Here is a 21,464-nt window from a genome sequence, read left to right on the forward strand (position 1 = left end):
GACTTGGCTTCAGCTTAGGTCTGATCTCAGGGTGGTGAGATCGAGTCCCGTGTCAGGCTCTGAGCTCAGCATGGAGTCTGTGTGAGATTCTCTGTCCCTCTGTCTCTGCCTCTTCCCCTGTTCTTTTTCTCTCTCTCTCTCAAATAAACAAATAAATCTTTTACAAAAAAGAAAAAGATGAAAGAAAGGGGTCCTTCATCCTCAGACATACTGTGCCAGGAAGCTGGTGGGCAGTCCTAGAGACAGAGTAGTTGCTTTGTCCTGGTGGACCGGTAGCTAACAGGTAATGATTAGAATATTTCAGGATCTGGATCCAGTAACATTTTAAATAGGAGACTTGGGCAGGAAGGAAACAGGTTGAGAGAAAGGGGTCTTGAGATTCTTTGGGGGAGGGAGTTTAGCTAACTTGATCAATCAGAAAGCAACTTAGAATGCCTACTTGGTGTGAGGTCTCTAACTCTGTAGAGAATTTTAAGGTCACTTGAGTTCAATTCCCGATTTTATGCATAAGGAAAGTGAGAATTTTGATCTCCTCTTCATCTGTAAGTTTTGCCTATTCACTCAGCAAGTGTCTAGTAAATACAGGTGCGGTGAGTGAGAACATGGATTGAGAAATTACATGGGTAATAGAACAAAAGAAAGACAGGACAAATTGGTTGTCGGGCTTCACTAGTAGAAGTATTCAAGCTAATGAAACATTTTTTGGTAACGGGTCGTTATGTTGCTCTAAGAATACCCCAAACTGAGCATGACTTTACAGTCTTCTGGTTTGATTGTGGAGGCAGAGTAGGATTGTGGAATTCTTCAGGACCTTTGTGAACATCGGTTATCACTCTCCTGGTAGAGCTCTGAAGTGTCATTTGCAGATAGTTCTGCTAGGTAAACTGAAGAGTGGGAGTTAATTATCAACAAACTAGGTCACTGCTCTCTGAGAGCTTACCAACTTAGGTGACCACAGTAGACCCAGTTATTCAGGATGTGTAAGCACTGGGCTTCAGATCTGACACCAATGGTGTGGACTCATTGTTTAAGAAGGGAAGATGTATTTTCTTAAGATGCCTTCAATTTCTGACCTGGTACCATAGGTAAGATGGCACAAAATGGATAAGTAAGCATGGCCTGTAACTTTGGAATAGAGTGGCCTTTTTGCATAGCGAAGTAGCCCACACAGAGGTAGCAGAGCTATACTCCTGATCTCTGAATCACTGTGCTCTACTCTTGTGATCTCTAAACTTTTTTTGATCACATATCCTATCATCCTTTTTTTTTAGCATGCACATCTGATGTATGTGTGATTGTGTTTATTAATTATAGGTGTATTTTCTAATAAAACATAATATGCTTATAAAACAATTAAAATTTTTTTTCTTTTTAAAAATTTTTCTTTTCTGTCTTTCTTTAAGATTTTATTTATTCATTAGGGCGAGAGACAGACAGACAGACAGAGCATGAACATGGGGGAGAGGCAGAGAGAGAAGCTGACTCCTCTGAGCTCTAAGCTCAGAGCCCGAAGTGGGACTCTATCCCATGGAGATCCTAACCTGAGCCAAAGGTAGACGCTTAACCATCTGAGCCACCCAGGCACCCCTAAAACAGAAATTTTAAAAGATAAGGTAAAAATAAATATAAATAGGTATGTAATGGCTTCTTTTTTAAAGGTTTTTATCTACTTGAGAGAAAGAGAGAGCACGCACATGCATAAGCACGTGGAGGAGGAAAGAAAGACTCCCCACTGAGCCCAGAGTCCAATGTGGGAATCGATCCTAGGACCCTGAGACCATGACATGAGCCAAAGTCATGCTTAACATACTGAATCAACCTGGTGCCCCTGATGATTTCTTCCTGTACAGAGCAGGGTGGGAAAACCCATACTGTAAATAATTTCAAGTTATCTCTGAAGTATGTCAGTTATTCCTCACTTTCAATCCCAATTCCATCTATCTACCTATTCTGTTCCCTAAATATTAAATCATAGATTTAACCTTCAATAAAACACTTTCAGAAATATGGAAAAGAAAGAGAAGAATAAAATAGTTAATATACAGAAACACATATGACAACAAGAAAGAAACCATGCGAAACTGACACCATTTTCATTCCTAGAACTCATCACAGGGCTGTGGCTAGTTGGTATCAGTAACTTCCTTCTTCCATTACACATTCCATGCTTCTGTTTCCATCAGCCAGGATCTCTGCTGGGTTCATTACCTGAAGGTCTTCAGGGGCCAGCTTTCCTCCTGTATTCTTTCCCCACTTGCCCTAGTCCATTATAACTTCCTTTTACAAAAGCATTTTATTCTTAGCCCTGCAAAATGGAAACTTTCTTTCCAGCATTTCCTGCGTGAAACAGTCGTTGTGCATCCAATGCACTATTAACGCAACGCTTTCACCTGTCCTGTCCTCCGTAGTCAGGCATACACCAAGTGGCCATACACCTGGAAACTTCTGTTTATGAAGCCTGACATTTTCCAAGAAGTAGAGAATTTCTCACAAGTAGAGAGAGGCACAGTTGGTATTCAGCCTCCAGACTGGCTGATTCTAAAGCTGTTACCTTTCCCATTTTCCACTGTCTCTCTTCTCTTCTTTTTAATACTAAAAGTAGACATCATTTCATTTTCAAAGTGCTTTCACATATCTTGCAGTATGTGACAATCACAACTCTTCTGAAAAGTAGGACAGTTCATATTATTTTTCTAATGCTATGAGAAGTAATGTGGCTTAGGACATTTCTCAACAGAAAAAGGAAAACATTTCTAAAAGGAAACGTCCGCCAGTTGTCGATTCTCTCTCCATTTCACTGCGCTCTTCATTAAAGCTCATTTAAACAATTTTAAAAATTAATCTTGCATTTTTAACACCTGCGGTCTCCTTGACATCCACTGCCTGTGTACTATTGACCATCCTATACTCTAATAGTTTTATTTTCCGGGGAGTGGGAATATGCATGGGATATAAATGTCTTTGCTGAGCTCTTCTAAATCTGAAACATATCAGATTCAGGCAAGATTGTTATCAGCAGTCAAGTCAGAACGAAATTTGTGTTGAATTTATTTGTAGGAAAACTTGTATCTTAAAAGTGTGTTCCCCACAGTATTAATCAGTGCATTTACATTTTTATTCTAGTACTCTCTATTCTCTACTTGCAATATTTTGAGGGCTTATCTTTTAGATGATCTCGTTCTTCACCCTGTGTATGGCTCTTCACTTTGTGTATAGTTTGGAGGAGAAAAATACAAAATGAAATGTATACACTTATTTCATACTACAGTATTAACCTTGTATTTCCCTGGAGTCAGGAGAGTACAGCTGATTATCATGGATGAGTCGTCCTAAAACAATCTTCTTTTCCTGTACATTCGTGGTGTGATGTTTGTCCTTTCAGCCTTCTCGTTTCTTTGGGAAAGAGAGTAGCTAGTTTGCAGGGTCGCAAATACCTCTAGTCTCAGCAGTGAATGGCACTCACTCTACCCTTCCTTAGCCATAGATCAGCCAATCTTTATCAGAAATTTTCAGCAAAAAACTTCTCTTAAAATCAGCAACTTTGTCCTCATCCCCCAAGCCACTGGGATATATAAAATAGTGAGAAGTTTTTATTGAACGTTGTCTGCACTATCTGCTTCTTTCTCTTTACAAACCTCACCTCACTGTGCTCGTCCCTTTTAACATGTCAATGTGGCTGGGCCACACAGACAGTCTTCTGGATGTTTTTGTGAAGGTGTTTTTTGGGATGCCACTAACATTTGAATCTGTAGACTTTGAGTATAGGAGATTATCCTCCATAATGTGGGTGGGCCTCATCCAATCAGGTGGAGGCCTTAGTGAGACAGAGATTGCCCTCTCCTGTGACAGAAGGAATTCTACCAGGAGACTGCCTGTGGGTTCAAACTGTAACTCCTTCCTGAGTATCCAGCCTGCCGGCCTGCTCTATCATACTTTGGACTCCTCAAGCTTCCACAATCATGTTAGCCAATATTTTTATATATCCCTGTTTCTTTGGAGGATCCTAATACACTCACTTAATCCTCTGATCAGTCGGTTTATTATCACGTTCTCCTATAGTGAAACTAAGGCTCAAAAAGACTACATAATTTTCCCAAGATCATATAGCTAATATATGGCAGGCCAGGATTTGAACCTGTGCTGCTTCCAAAGTCAATACTCTTTAACTATTATGCTATATATTGGTTCCACAATGCTATGCTAAGCTATGCTATCCTATATATTATAGTACAAAATCAAATCATCCTCACCAGAACCTGGAAATGCATCCAAAGATCCAGTGGCACCTTACCTTCTAGAATAGTGTTTGAGTTACATGGTATAATCCACATGCTTTCTGGTGTGAAGTGATTAAATAGTAATATCAGAGCTCCTGTTGCCTGGAAAATGTTTAATAGTGTTGCTCAGGAAATGCCACAACACTTGACTAATGGGAGATCCATTTTCAGTTTGGACTCCAAACAGAGAGAAACTATCTTCCCATTTCATCTTATAGTTACCTTTTTAAGTGTGCTTCCATAAGCATTATTCACAAGTTATAGTGATGGTAGAGCTACAATTTTGTATGTTCCTTTCATCAAAAACAATATTTTAGTAGAGGGAAGAAAAGTACTCCTCTTTTTCTAAATGTTAGAAGGAAATTACAAGGGAAAGAAGAAAAAGTGGGTGTTGAAACTCGAATACTCCGTGTAACCAGGCATCTAGGGATTAACAAGAAAAAGAAATTGACCTGATCTACTGGGTCATTTTCTTTGATTCAGTTCTTATCACTAGAACCTGATTTCCACTGACAGTGGGTAAAGAAAGGGCAAGAAACCCCAGGAACAATACCTGCTCTCCTAACCACGGAGAACATCATCTTCTCTCAGCTTTGATCTCAGATGTCTATGTCAGCTCCACTGCCAATCCAGGAACCCGCTGATTTCCATAAAGCACCCTAACAGGAACCAGGAAGATGGAATGAAATCAAAAGCTTCTGTCAAATAGAAAAGGCAAATCAACAGAAAAGTGTGAGGCTGGAAAGGCATGAAAAGCATAGAGGATTAACACAGAAGGGTGTAATCCTTTTGTTCTTCCAGAGACAAAAAATGAATGGATCAATCAGGCCAGCGGGAGCCAGGATTTCAGGGCTGTGCATATTCTACAGTGTCATGTGGCCATCTGTTCTCAGCCTCTGAAAATTGTGACTTCCTTGAGAAAACATTAGTTTTTACAACATCCTAAGAAGTGTTTCTTGCAAAATAGGTTAAAATTGGTTTGGGATAAAGAAGGCCCACTTATAGGAGTGATGAATGCCTCCCCAGGATGCTCTCAGGGAATCGGGCTCTGAGCCATGGGAACTAGTATTAGGTCGGGTCAGAATCTGATATCTTCACTAATGATCTGAAAGAGGGAGTGAATGACTCATTAATGAAATCCACAGATGAAGTGGAATGACTGACTAGATGCAAGAAAGCGAAGAAATTAGTGATGTTAGTAACATGAAATGCATCTTACAGAAATGCTCACTCATCCTTTAAACAGAAAATCACTGTCACAACCAGTCCCAAAAGCACCGCTGGCAGCAGAAGCCTGGAGGTGATGCAAGGAAGGAGGTTAGACAGGAGATGGGAGGTTGAACCAGCACAGAGTGTCCTTCTAGAAAGACCTCATGACAGCTGGCCAGTGTTCACTTGCTTCCCACGGCTCCTGCGGCCAAGCCAGGGCCTCTGAAGTCCAGTCTGCTTCTGCCTAGTGGCCAGTCTGTCTTTCGACTTCTAGCTGTGTCTGGAAAAGATGACTCCAGATGGCCTTCCCATTGTCACTCTGTGCAAGGAGAAGTTGACAGTGACCAACATGTAGCTGCTTGGGGGCCAGTATCTAGGCCAAGGCCAGAGATGTGGGTCCAGCATCAGTGTGGAAAGTTGTTCCAGTTTGGATCAGAAGTGTTGTCTTCAACTCTGGCTCATACCCCATTCTAAGGTGAGTGTGCGTTCTATTTACAGTCCTGCTGCCCGTGGCATCTACTGCCTCTGTCACCTCATGGCTTGGCCGCTGGACCTGCCAAGGCTTTCAAGGCTGTAGCAATTGGAGTTCATTTTCCTGGCGTCTGTGTACAACCCTTCATTGTCCTGTCACCATCTGAGGCACTGCGTGGGACTGAAGAATAGAGTGTCCACCTGTGGAAACTGACAATTGTGAAAGACTGGTTTCAATTCTCTGTTTCCTCCATCTCAGAAGAATCCAACTCTCTACTCAGGGTCTGGCGGCATTCCTCCCAGCCCCTCTCGCCTTTGCCATCTTGAATGTAAGCTTACCACAGGCTTCTAGCCTTGCCCTGAGGTAAAGGGAGCTCAGGCACCCTGGACTAATGAGACCTTTTCCATCTTTACTGATAGTCCTGTCCCTTGTAGGACAATAAGATACAGCAAGTTTCTCTATCATATCACAACATCATATAAATTAACCTCAATTAGGATTTTAAAACCTGAAAATATAGATGGTTTCCTCATGAGATCCAAAAAGTTCATTAAAAGAAAGTTTTCCAACACTATTTTTTAGGACATCCAGAGACTTTAAGTTTATAGTTATTTATGATTTGGAATAGTTACAGATTACTGGGTGAATCTGGAAGTAAACTATTATATGATTGTTAGATTACCAAAGAAGCAGCATCAAAGGTGGACAGAATTGTCACAATCCCTTGCATTTCAAATCAGAAAGTGTCCACTGGGCGGTGGTACTGGATGGGGGAATCCTGAATCTAGACTTCTCTAGCGTTCAGGTTAATTGCTTACTGTTCTGTTACAAAACTGCCATGGGGAACCAAAATCCCACTGGTAGCCCCTCACATCACACTAGTCTAGATCTCCTTACCCTCAATCAGTCTTTAGGACACATAGTCGAAAATACGTATCCCTTCTTGTCTTGTAACATAAAGAGACCCAGGTTCAAGGCACGGCCCTCTGAGAGCACAGTGTTGTAGACATCGCCCCGCATGAAGTTAGACAGTCTGGCCCGGTTCTGATGGACTTAACTGGGGACGAGCCTTCTCCTAGTTTGAAGCCACTACTGGAGCCTGAACCGTTGTTTGTCCAATAGTGACTGGATAGCCTCATCCAGCTTTCAAGAGAAAAGAGCTGACATTTTCTCACCCCTGCAGTCTTTGCTTCTGCTGTTCCTGACTTGAAGCCTCCGCTCTGGCCAAACTGGAGCCCCGCTCTTCTGATTCCTGCTCCAGGGGTCTCTCCCTTCTAGCCATAATAGCCGCGTCCGCTGAGACGACATTTAACGTCACCTTCAATTAACCTGACAGGATGCAGTCTCCCAAACCCGTCCTGGGACTGAGAGAAAAGAAGAAGCTTAGGGTGGGAAACGGAAAAGGCTTTTATGTTCCTGGCCCTTTTGCAGGCAAATCTCTCAGAAAATTGCTGTTTTATTGTTTCCAGGCACTGAGCTCACATTATACCAACTGAAGCCTAGAAGGCTCTGTCAGTCCATCCATCAGCCTTTACGGGGTGAAGACCTCTGAGAAACATGGAAACCACTCAATAATTTGGAAATGTTAATGACACGGTCCAAGTAAACACCTTATAACTTCTTTCAAGAAAAATGAACTCTGTTGCAACAGAAACAAACAGAAAGCTTGTGTGTGTACACAGGATAGTGTCATAGCCAAATGCATGGGGGAATTTCCCAAAGGAAATTAAGATGTAGTTCCTGTCAACCTTTCTCAGAAAGTTTTTTCCTCTCTGGAGGTTGGACTCTATGCAATCCAGAATCATTATAGTCTTTACTGAAGCAGTGGGGTATTGAATACTTCCCCCATACAAATAGGTTTTATTACTTAATTACTTACTTTTTATTCATACAGTTGAGTAACATTTGCTATCCAAAAAATATTGACAATGTACCTGAGATAAGGAAGGAATCCTGCCAGCTAGTTCAGTCCTGTTTTAAGATTATATTAAGTAGGGGCACCCGGGTTGCTCAGTGGGTTAAGCCTCTGCCTTCGGCTCAGGTCATGATCTCAGGGTCCTGGGATCAAGCCCCATATCGGGCTCTCTGCAAAGCCTGCTTCGCCCTCTCTTTCTGCCTGCCTCTCTGCCTACTTGTGATCTCTCTCTCTGTGTCAAATAAATAAATAAAATCTTTAAAAAAATATATTAGGTATATTTTATAAAATCCCTAATGGATTATGAACTGTTATTTTACTGAATTATATTAATCACTGTAAGAGATGTGGTTGACAGATAAAGCAAATAAAAATATAGGACACCCAGTTAATTTTGACTTTCAGATAAAGAAGAAATACTTTTTAGTATAGTAAATACTGCATGGGGCATATCTATAGTAAAACATTTTATCTGAAATATGAATTTAAATGGCCACACTTTTTTATCTGGCAATCCTACCAAGAGACCAATTTTACCTGAAATTTTTCTAGTGTATGTTTTACATCAGTTTGCCTCAAATACCTTGGCTTGTCCTTTAGAAACTAACCACTCCTTGACAATTGATCTAACAACTTGGATGTCAGCAAGGAAAATATTTAAGAAGGAGCTGAAAAAGAGAGAAAGTTAACTATTTTGTCACTGCTTTTTCCAGGTTGTCACAGACTATTTGGTGCTCTCTATTCTTTATTCTATTTTTGAAATAATGCTCTTCATAGGTCTTTTTTTTTTTTTTTTCCTAGAAGGACTTTTTGACCATGGTAAATTTCTTAATCATCCTAAAATAAAAACATAGACACATATGGGACAAAACAATATGAAAAACAAAAATTTCATCCGTTTTGAAGTTGATTACACTGTTGTAATTGTGTCTAAAAATTTGTTGCTTTTTTTTAAACTAAGATTTCTAAATTAGGCAAATGACAGTATTCCATTTAATGTTAAGGAGGGTATCTTGAATTTCATCTTTTTTTTTTAAAGATTTTATTTATTTATTTGAGCAAGAAATATAGATAGTAAGGGAGAGCATATGTGGAGAGAAGGAAAAGCATGTCGACACTTGATCCCAGGACCCTGGGATCATGACCTGAGCTGAAGACAGATGCTTAATGACTAAACCACCCAGGTGCCCTGACTTTTATCTTTAAATGCTTTTATAACTCTTATTTTATTTTAATTTTAGTATAGTTAACATACAGTATTATATTATTTTTAGGTATATAATATAGTAGTTCAACAATTCCAGAATGTTTTATTTTTATTTTATTTTTTGAGGCGGGGAGAGGGGCAGAGGGAGAGAGAGAATCCCAGTGGGGAGCCTGACACAGTGCTCAATCCTAGGACCCTGAAATCATGACCTGAGCTGAAATCAAGAATCGGGCGCTTAACCAACTAAGACACCCAAGCACCCTGAGAATGCTTTTATAATTCTTATTAAGAAATTTTTCAAAGATTGCCTTTATCCTAAGACATTGGTATTTCTAGTTTTCTACTGAGAAGAAAATAACATTTTTTGACTTATAAAATTATTATTTTTAAGACCATCTTCCAAAATCTTTTTGAGAGTATTATGTTTGTTGAGTTAAATTTGTGGTAGATGGGGCTATATCACTCTTGATTAAAGTTGATCAAGAGTAATTAGGTATAAGAGATCCTAAAACTTAAAATAAAAATGGCATTTGATGACTTTTTTTTCACTAGTTCCAATTATCCACCCAAAATAGTGGCCCTCTAACAGTGATTAAGGGAAAGATGTATGTATTTGTCATTTTTAAAAGTCTCCCCATTATCACTCAAATATTACTTATGGTAAAAACTCCTTAAAAAATTCAGTTTGGCCATAAGAGACTCTTAATCTCACAAAACAAACTGAGGGTTGCCGGGGGGAATGGAGTAGGGAGAGGGTGGTGGGGTTATAGACATTGGGGAGTGTATGTGCTATGGTGAGTGCAGTGAAGTGTGTAAATCTGGCAATTCACAGACTCGTACCCCTGGAGCTAATAATACATTACATGTTAATAAAAAAATTTTAAAAATAAAAAAAATTCAGTTTGAGTTAATTCTCAATAATATATTTCATTTATTCATAAGTTAGACTGAGCTTTCTGTAAAAATGACATTTTTAGGGGCACCTAAGTGGCTCAGTTGGTTAAGTATCTGCCTTCAGCTTGGGTCATGATGCCAGGATCCTGGGATCCAGCCCCACATCGGGCTCCTTGCTCAGCAGAAGCCTGCTTCTCCTTCTCCCTTTGCCTTCCACTCCCTGTTCTTGTGCTGTCTCTCAGTCAAATAAATAAAATCTTTTAAAAAATGACATTTTTATAAACCATAATTGTTTGAATATAACTTTTCATATGGCACAGCTAAATAATTATTTTTAAAACTAACTTTATTGAGATATTTTTTACACTATAACATGCACCTATTTTAAGAATATAGTCTCTTAAATAAATGATGTTGGGAAAACAGGACAGCCACATGCAAAAGAATGAACTTGGCTCACTGTCTTATACCTTATGTAAAAATTAATCCAAAATGTATTGAATGTAAGAACTTGAAACCATAAAACTCCTAGAAGAAAACATAGAGGTGAGCTCTTTGACATCAGTCATGGCAATGATTTTTTGAATTTGACACCAAAAGCAAGAAATAAGCAAATGGAACTACATCAAACTAAAAAGCTTCTGCACAAAGGAAGGAAACCATTAAGAAAATGAAAAGACAAACCTACCAAATGGGAAAGGATATTTGTCAATGATATATCTGATACGGGGCTAATATTAAAAATATATAAAGAAGTCATATGACTCATAGCAGAAAAACAGTCTGATTGAAAAATGAGCTGAGGTTCTGAATATATATTTTTTTCAAAGAAGGCATACAGATGGCCAACAAGTATATGAAAAAATACTCAACACCACTACTCATCAGAGGAATGGAAATCAAAACCACAATGAGATTCCACCTCACATCTGTTAGAATGGCAGTTGTGCACACACACACGAAATAACATATGTTGGGGAAGATGTGGAGAAAAGGAAATCCTCATATACTGTTGTAGGAATGTAATTTGGTGCAGACACTATAGTAAATGGTGTGGAGGTTCCTCAAAAAATTAAAATTAGAACTGCCTTATGACCCAACACTTCCACTTCTGGATATTTATCTGAAGTAAACAGAAACACTAATTCAAAAGATATACGTACCCCTATGTTTATTGCAGCATTATTTACGATAACCAAATATAGAACAAACTAAGGGTACACTGATGGATGAATGGATTTTTTTTTTAAGATTTTATTTATTTATTTGAGAGAGAGACAGAGAGAGCATGAGCGAGGAGAAGGTCAGAGGGAGAAGCAGACTCCCCATGGAGCTGGGAGCCCGATGCAGGACTCCATCCCGGGACTCCGGGATCATGACCTGAGCCAAAGGCAGTCAGTCGTCCAACCAACTGAGCCACCCAGGCGTCCCGGCTGAATGGATTTTAAAGATGTGATATGTACATATACAATGGAATATTATTCCGCCATAAAAAAGAATGAGAGCTTGCCATTTGCAGCCACATGATGAGCCTTGAAGGCATTATGCTATGTGAAATAAGTCAGAGAAAGACAAATGCCTTGGGAAACCACTTATGTGGAGAATTAAAAAAAATAAACAAGCTCCTAAGTACAGAGAAAAGATTGGTGGCTGCCTTTGGTGGGGGTGGGAGGAGTGGGTGAAATGGGTGAATGCAGTCAAAAGATAGAGACTTCCAGTTATAAATGAGTCATGGGGATGCCATGTACAGTATGGTGACAATATTTAATACTATATTGCATATTTGAAAGTTGCTAAGAGAGTATATCCTAAAAGTTCTCATTACAAGAAATAAATTCCATATTTATGTATGATTATGGGTGTTAACTAGAGTTATTGTGGTAATATTTCACAATATACACAAATTTCAAGTCATTATGTTGTATGTCTGAAACTAATATAATGTTGTATGCTCATCATACTTCATTAAAAAAAAAAGAGTACAGATTAAGGACAAATGTACACATCAATGTAACTACCACTACAGTCAAGATACAAAACCTTTTCTTTAAGTTAAAAATTCCCTTTGGCCCCTTTCCAGTGAATCCCTACTTCCCACTTCCCTGCCTAAGCAAGCACTGATTTACTGCCAGTCATCTACAGATGAGGTTTTTTATTTCTAACATTTTATATAAATTGAATAATAAAATATGTACTTTTTGTGTCTAGCTTCTTTTACCCAGAGTAACATGTTTGATATTTACCCACACTGCTCCTTGTTATTACTGGATGTATTGTATGAACACACCACAATTTTGTTTACACACTAACCTGTTGATAGACCTTTAGATTGTTTCCAGTTTGGGTCTCTGCGGAGCCCCTATAAATACCTGTGTACAGATACTGCTGTGACTATACATTTTCCTTTCAGTTAGGTAAATACCTAGGAGTGGAATTGCTCAGTCATATTTTTCATAAGAAACTGTCAAATTCATGGCACCTGGGTGACTCAGTGGTTAAGCATCTGCCTTCAGCTCAGGTCATGATTCCAGGGTCCTGGGATCCAGACCAGCATCAGGCTCCCTGCTCAGCGGGAAGCCTACTTCTCCTCCCACTCCCCCTGCTTGTGTTCCCTCTCTCACTGTCTCTCCCCCTCTCTGTCAGATAAATAAATAAGATCTTAAAAAAAAAAAAGAAAAGAAAAACCGTCAAACTACTTTCCAAAATGTGTACCATTTTATATTCCCATAAGCGATACTTGAGTTTCGTGTGCCCTCTATCCTTGCCACACCTGAAAGAAAATGCTTTAATTTCAGCCCTTCTAGTGAGTGTATTGTGGTACCTCATCATCATTTTAATTTGTGTTTTCTAATGACCCTGTGATTTTAAGTACTTCTCCATGTGATTACTGTCCATTCTTAAGCTTTCTTTTTTGAAGTGTGTGTTAAATTGTTTTTCCAATTTTAATTGGATTGACTGTCTTATTATTATCACCTCCTTACATATTTTATAAAGGAGTACTTAGTCATATATGTTTAAAATGTTTTCTTCAAGTTTGTAACTGTACTTTGAATTTTTAAACATCTTCCAAAGATCAGATGTTCTTAATTTTTAGGAAGTCTAATTTATCATTTTTTTTCTTTTATGATTTATGTTTTTGTGTTCTAAGAGGTTGCTGCATAACCCAAGGTCACAAAGATTTTCCCTTCTGTTTTCTTCTAGACTTTATAATTTAAGCTTTATGTTTAGGCCTATGATCCACTTGAAATTAATTTTAGCATATGATCTAAAGTAAGGGTTGAGGTTCATTTTCCTTCCCAATGGACCTTCCAGCATTGTTTGCTGAATAACTATCTTTTCCCATTGAATTACCTTAGCACCTTTGTCAAAGATCAGTTGACCTTATACGTGGATCTGTTTCTGTACTCTATTTTGTTCCATGAGCTATGTATTTATCTATAGGCCAATACAACACTACATCTTTGTAACTGTTGGTTTATGATGTTTTGAATTCAGACAGTAGAATTCCTACAACTTGATTTATCTTTTTCAAAACTATTTGATTTTTCTAAGTCCTTTATATTTCCATGTAAATTTGAGAATCAGTTTGTCAAATCCTACTCTCTAGCCACCCCTGCCACAACCCACAAAAAAGTCTTTTTCTGATAGTTTGATTGGAATTATGTTGAATCTATTGATCAGTTTATGGAGAATTAATATCTTAGCTATCTTGAATCTACCAATCCGTGAACATGACATACATCTCCATTTATTTAAGTCTTTAATTTTTCTTAGCAATGCTTTCTGAGTTTTGTTTTGGTTTTTTGTTTTTGGGGGTTTTTTTGGTTAGTTTGTTTGTTTCTAATTTTTTTGTTTTACAGATCTGGAAATATTGTGTTGAATTTAACCCAAGTATTTTATGGTTTTTGATATCATTGAAACATATTTTTCTTCTTAATTTACTTTCTCAGTTTTTTATTGCTAGTATTTAGAAATAATTTTTTTAATGTGGCTATAAATAAATTTGCTATTTTTGCATCTGTGTACATGTGGGATTTTGATCATTGTTTTTTTTTCCCATGTCCTATCTTTGTCTGATTTTGGTAATAGCATTATTCTAGACTTAGAGAAGAGTTGACAAGTGTTCCTTTCTCCTCTGTTTGTTGGAAGATTTTTTACAAAGTTACTATTATGTCTTCCATAAGTATTTGATAGAGCACACTTGTAAAGTTCTCGGGGCCTAGAATTTTCTTTATGGAAATGCTTTTAATAATAAATTCAATTTAGGGATGCCTGGGTGGCTCAGTTGGTTAAGCAGCTGCCTTTGGCTCAGGTCAAGATCCCAGTGTCTTGGGATGGAGTCCCACATCGGGCTCCTTGCTCAGCAGGGAGCCTGCTTCTCCCTCTGCCTCTGCCTGCCATTCTGTGCTTGCTCTCTCTCCCTCTGATAAATAAAAAAAATCTTAAAAAAAAAAAGGTCTAAAAAAAATAATAATAAATTCAATTCAATTAATTGAAGTTATTTTAATCTACTTTGTTGATTTCTGCTATTGTCTGTATTATTTCTTTCTATCTACTAACTTAGGGATTAATTTGCTTATGGATTTGGCTGAGAAACTCTTAGGGCAGGAGAACAGGAACAAGCTGACTCTTCATTTGGGGTGATTTCTAAGGATTACTGCAGGCAAGGATTACTGCAGGCAAGATGAGGTTCGGCATGAAGGAAATGTTATGTGAATCACAAGACATCCCGAGATTGCAGTTGCATAACTAGTAAAGGTGGTAGTAGTTCTAAGAACCACCCTTTAGCTATCCTCTGACTAGGTCAGACGCTGGCCATAAAAAACCATTTTGTATGCACATCAATACTGCTGTCATCATCTAGAGATGATTTTATCATCTCAAAATAAAACTATGGTGATAGAACAAAATCTGGCCTTGTTCCTTTTGCCAAATGGCGGGGCCTGCATAGCAGCACTTAAAACTCTGGAAATCTACACGACACAGTTGTTATACCCAGGGGGGTGATGGGGTGATTAGCCTTTGGAGAATGCTTTGAAGATATCATCTCAATCTAGTGAACCCAAGCCACAAACACTTCTCCCAGTGTCTGTTTGGGCTCACCTTGGAGATCTGGACACATCTCTTTTAGTTTAGAGGTGGATTGTCCTACCTGATCACACATTGTTAGCAATGGCATAGATACTGCCTGGATTAGCTAACAGGAGGTCAAAAGCTATTAGATTGCTCAATACTATCTTTTAGTGCAGAAGTATTTCTTACAACTTTGGCCAAGGTTAAATAATATATTTACGAATTTTCCAGTTGTGTCACCCCCACTGTAGGATGATGTGCCTCAAAGTCGGTAAATCTTGAGTACAGTTTCTTCATTTTGTAAATTATTTCTTCATTTTGTAAATTGCAATCTATCTGTTTCTCATTCTATTTTGGTGGACTTATATATATTTTTAAAGATTTTATTTATTTATTCGACAGACAAAGATCACAAGTAGGCAGAGAGCAGGCAGAGAGAGAGGAGGAAGCAGGCTCCCTGCCGAGCAGGGAGTCCGATGCGGAACTTGATCCCAGGAGCCCAGGATCATGACCCGAGCCAAAGGCAGAGACTTTAACCCACTGAGCCACCCAGGCGCCCCGGTGGTCTTATTTTTTGAAGAACTTGTCCTTTGGGATGGGAGCAGAGCAGAAGGATGTGTCAGGATGGAGGGCTTTGGGGGAAAGAGAAGAGGATCCTGAAGAGAGTGGGAAAGAGGAGGAGTTGGTGTCTAGAGCAATATTCAAAGGAAGTGGAGTTCAGGTGGGGTGTAGGAAATGACAAGATTTTAGTGAAACTGAAATGTTTTCAGTTTTTCCACACTTTTCATTAGCTTTGGACCAGAACAACAACAACAAAAATCCTTTCATGAAGTCAGAATTTTGGTTAGAAGTTTCTTACCATGAAAAAAATGGCCAAGCATTGAGTGTTAGGAATTTTGCCTTTTTGGCCTTAGTTATCTCTAAGATAGATACTTTCATCATATTAAAAGTTTTGCAATGTGGCCACTTCACATTCCAAATTATTTTTAGTGAAATCACACCGTTTTGTAAGATATGCACAAGAATTTGAGTCAGAATGAGAATACATAGCAGATGAAGACATTGGCGTGGGAGGTGTGACGATGGTATGAATTGCCCCCACAAGTGTGGTGAGGAGAAGCACAGGTGTTGCTTTAACACCACTTATCTTGGCCCCTATCAGAATCTCTGACTTCAGATCTGACAATGGTCAGCCTCCGGTAGACGGAGTTTTTGGAAATTCCATCTCCAAACTCTGGAGCCCAAAGATGAGACAGAAGGAAAGATAGAACTTTGTAAGGTTTCCAGATGGTGACCCCAAGCACAGTTTGTTTTTTGGAGAGTTACTGCCTGACAAGACCTTAAAGTTGTCGGTCTTCCTGGTCATTATTGGAAAAGAGTAAGTGATGTGCCCATCACTGATTTTTATGGTGGGACTTGAGCCAAAGGGCTTGTAAGGGTCCTCCCTTTGAGTACCATGTCTGTGCTGCTGCTGCTAACATGTAATGTGGTCAGCTTAGATTTTAAGGCTGGACTAGAGTAGAGCTGGTAAGCCTCTGGCACTTTTATTGCCACAGTCCTTTCCCTGGCCAATGAAATGCATTACCGATCAATCACAATAATTTTTTTTTCTGCTCTGTACAGTGTTCCACTATCAGTAGGTATAGTATCGGCTAAATTGAGCATCTCTTATGTGCCAGAAACTCTTCTAAGCACTACAGAAATCAAGTCCTGTAATCCTCACCTGAGCGCTTTTTAGAGATTCTATAAGCCTGCCCAAGGTCACACAGGTAGGAAATGCCAGGTCTAGAATTCAGTCCCAAGCAGTCTGACTGGAGAATTGCACGTTTCATACTGTGCTGTCAGACCCCTGGTCAGAGGCAGCACACACAGTGTAACTAGAGCTGATATTATGAGTGTGCACTGTGACACAGCTTGTGAAAATATTGAAATGCTTTCATAAGTATTGGCAGATATTGTTCCTCTGCTGCCTTCACCTGGCCCTTCCCTTGGAACCTCCTCTCCTAACTCCTAACAAAAGACTTAATGTCCAGCCCAGAGAAGACCTTCCAGAAGTTATCTCAAGGATGAAGGCTGGTTCTGGTTGGTCTGTGTTGGCCAGTGCCCATGCTTCATGAGTCACTAAATATGGAGTTTAAAATATCATCTCTAGATGTGACACGTTTAGATCTTGGCTCTAGCAATAAACAGTATCAATATTATGTACATACAATCTTATTTAATGTAACATTCATTCACACTTCATACTGTAATAAAACCATATCAAAATATAGAAACAAATACTTTAAAAAGTAAACACGACAACACTTTTTAAATGAACTCTTTTACTGTGTTTTTCTAAGCTCCTTTTCTCATCACTAGCCAAAGTTCATTTTCCACTGATGATAATCACGCTAATGCTGCTTTCCCAGTCACTTTTCAAGATGATAAAATTAGACTTCCTGCTTAATTTTTTGGTACCAACTGTCTGATTCCAAATTTCTCAATGGAATGAAATTTCACTTTTATGACCATTATCTCCCGGGTAGAACAATTCTCCCATCCATCTCCGAGCTGTGTCTTACTGCTTCTGAGAAGCTACCAGTCATCTTTGAGATGCCCCAGGAGCAGAGTCCCTGAACAGAGCTAGCAGGTCAGTGGAGGTATGTGGAGGTATGTGAGGTCTGAAGCCCATTCCGCTGTCGCCTGTCTGCACAAATCCCCTTCTACGCCAAGATTCCATTTCATTCCAGGACTCTGGTTCTCTGGCTCCTGTCTGTGAATAACCACTGGCATTTCCTCCCGGGAACTCTGGCTGCTGACCCGTTCTCGGTCTCCATTCCTCTATTCCTGTCTCTGCTGCAGGCTCCACCTTGTGGCAGCTCTTGTCACTGACCCACCCAAGCCTGGACTTCATTTTGCCTAAGCGCCGTGGGACAGAACTGGCTTTCTCTGAGCAAGTTTCTTCTGAGATGTAATTTAGATACTAGATGCCTTCCACCGAGTTCAAACTGTTCAAGTCACAGCTGGGCCCACAGCTTGGTAAATTGAATTTGAAAGGGACCAAGTTCATTCTGACTTTCAAGCAACATTGGTATGTAAGAAGAGAACCACTTAACAATAGAAAAACAACAAAAAGTGTTTATTAGGAATTGTTCTTCATTCACACTTGAATAGTAAAAAGAAATGATACTAAATTGTAGCTAAATAATGTTAAATAAAAGAAAAATTAAGGGAAGAGAAACTTAAGAGAGTAAGAGACCTGAGACTTTCTTTCTTTGGAGATTTCAGAATATTTGCGGTAATTTTAGGCAAGGCAGTCTGGAGGAAGAGCACTGACCTTGGAAGCTTCCTTACAAAAAGAAAGCAGGTGAAGTGGTTCTAAGTCAGAAATCAGAATTAACATCACTCAGGAGAAGTGACAATGTAGAAAGTGAATCCTATAACTAGAGGAAACAGGTGTGTACCTCCAGAGTGTGAATTTATTCATTTTCACTCAGAAATTTATAAAATTCTACAAATGTGTCACTTTCTACTTTTTAAGCATTATATATTGTAATAGAAAAAGAAAACAGTGAATTTCCCTCCTGCCACAAGGAACAACTAAACATTCAGCTTCTGGAAGTCCTGTCTTCTATCCATTTATGAATGCATTCAAATATTTATGTATTCCATCAAGTAACAAATATTTGATTTGTTATTGTGTACAGGCAATCTGCTAAGCTCCAGGGGCAGAAAGAACAGTGCTGCTCCTGATTTTGGTAATTTAAAGCCAGTGAAAAAGGTTTCCAAGAGTAAAGCATTTATAAAGCAGAAAAATATTTGTGAAGTCCTAGCCTTCCTACTATATAAGTCAGTTGTATTATTTAAACCTTAATAGTTCATTGTTGGAGGTGACCTGTACCTACTGTGTTTACCAAGTTTATTCATATCACTTAATCTTTACACTTCTCTTACATGCACCATTTTAGGAAGAAAACACAAGAGAAAGGTTTTCTCTTCCCATTCTCTGTTTACTTGCAAAACATATTGCTGTTTTGTTAGGATTTTTAAGGAGGAACTGACTGGAAAAGCAGAGTGTATGTTAGTACTAAACCCTTTGGTGCCCATCATTCTTTTTAAAAAATGTGTGTGTATGTGTGTGTTGTATGCAATATGACACAACGGACCTACAATATGTTCATAAAGCATCATTGTAAAGCCTAATGACTAATTCCTGATTTTTCCTCTTCCCAGACGATTCAATGATCTCTGAACACTTCAAGTCCATGAAGCCCCCCTTAATTGGCATGCTGTTGATGTCATGTATGTTTCTGTCCTTTTAAAAAAAAAGCTTCTCTGAGAAATAATTTACATACCATCAAATTCACCTTTATAAGTGTAGTGTACAATTCCATAGATTGTAGTATACTCCCAGGATTGTGCAACCATCACCACAATATAATTTGAAAACATTTTCACTTCTCTAAAGAGAAATCCTATTGCCACTCACAGTCCTCCCCATTACCCCTCTTCCCAGCCCCTGGCAACCAGTAATTTACTTTCTGCCTCTATAGATCTGTAAGCATGCAGTTTCAACCACATTTAATCACATATCACCATATTTAAATTGCATTCTTCTTCTCCCTCTGTACTTTCACCTGGAATCATTTTCATTCTGTTGGGAAACCACTGTTAGCATTTCCTTTTGTACTGGTTTTCCAGTGATACACTCTTTCTGTTTTTGCTAGTCAAAGTCTTACTTTTCACCTTTGCTGAGATGATCCAGATCCCCAGACGCTGGGCTGGCGTTAGAAGTGGTGGCCTACTTCCAGTTCCTCTTTATTTCTAGGATGGCTTCCTCAGGGTCCCGGCTCATTGTAAAATGGGTTACCAGAACACCTATCCTTGGCCCAACTTGGACTTCAAGAGTGTTTTATTCTTCCTGGTGCTTTCAGGATCAATGCTCTGTTTAGCCTCTCACTCATCCTTGAGGCCCCAAGGGCCCCAAACATTGGGCTCACCCTTTGTCTTCTTCTCTTGGCCTGACTCTTCTCTGCTGTTAAGAATCTGATGTTATGAGGGTGCCTGGGTGGCTCAGTGGGTTGAGCCTCTGCCTTCGGCTCAGGTCATGATCTCAGGGTCCTGGGATCGAGTCCCGCATTGGGCTCTCTACTCAGCAGGGAGCCTGCTTCCTCCTCTCTCTGGCTCTGCTTGCCTCTCTGCCTACTTGTGATCTCTCTCTGTCAAATAAATAAATAAAAATAAATAAAAAAAAAGAATCTGATGTTATGAGGTAAGTGTTGTTTATTTATTTTTTTTAATTTTTTTTTATTTTTAAAGATTTTATTTATCTATTTGACAGAGATCGCAAGTAGGCAGAGAGACAGGCAGAGAGAGAGGAAGGGAAGCAGGCTCCCTGCTGAGCAGAGAGCCTGATGCCCCGACTTGATCCCATCATGACCCAGCCGAAGGAAGAGGCTTTAACCCACTGAGCCACCTAGGTGCCCCTGGTAAATGTTGTTTAATCTGATTTCTCTTTGTCTGCCAAAGGAGGATTGATTAGAATTGTCTAATTCCCTATTATAGGGAGGGAAAGTCTCTCACTTTGCTTTCCCTTATTTCTAATACCCATAACGTTCTTGCTTTCTCTAGAATATCAGTTCTCTATCTCCTACCCTAGAGTTAACAACAAACAGAATAGAGGAGCTTAAGAAGAGCACCTGTAGCTTTAAAGGAAAGAAACCCAAAATGTCCTTGAAGATCCTAGGAAGGGACTATCCTTGGAAAAGTAGAGTCTTTTCATCATCTTACTTTGTTTATTTATTTTTTTGTTTTGTTTTTGCTAGTCTGTTTTCACCATAAACTCACCATAAGCTTCACAAGGAAATTTTTTTTAAAAAGTTTTTTTTAAAAGCATATTGAAGAAAGGATAAGCATTCATGATTAAACAGCCAAATAACTTTGCTAATAATTCTTTTGTAACCATAGGAAAATATGAAAAATTTCATATATGAAGTAATTGTTAACAATTTATGTCATGTGAAGTTAAAATTCTGGAAAGAAATGTTCTTAGAGTTTTTTGTTTTGTTTTGTTTTTTTGAGAAGCAATTTGATACTGCCAGTCCAAGTAGAAATATCAGAACAGCTGGATGACTCATTGGCAACTGAGGCATTCTCTGACATGAGGAACGGAGAAAGTTTGTAGTCTCCATCCCACAACTGCAGTGACAGTGATGAGCAAAAAAAAAAACAAAAACAAAAACAAAAAACTACAATTGTCCAACCTCAATCTAGGTTAGGCTGATAGCCATATTCTTAGACTGAATGACTAAATAAGTGAATGAATGAATGAATGAATGGCCAGGAATTGGGAAGCAGGTATCTAAGAATTGTTTAAGAGCGGATTTTCCATAATGGAGAGAAACAGAAGTAGCAAGAAAATTGAAGAAAGAGACA

This window comes from Mustela nigripes, chromosome 6 (assembly GCF_022355385.1).
Source record: "Mustela nigripes isolate SB6536 chromosome 6, MUSNIG.SB6536, whole genome shotgun sequence".
NCBI lineage: Eukaryota > Metazoa > Chordata > Mammalia > Carnivora > Mustelidae > Mustela > Mustela nigripes.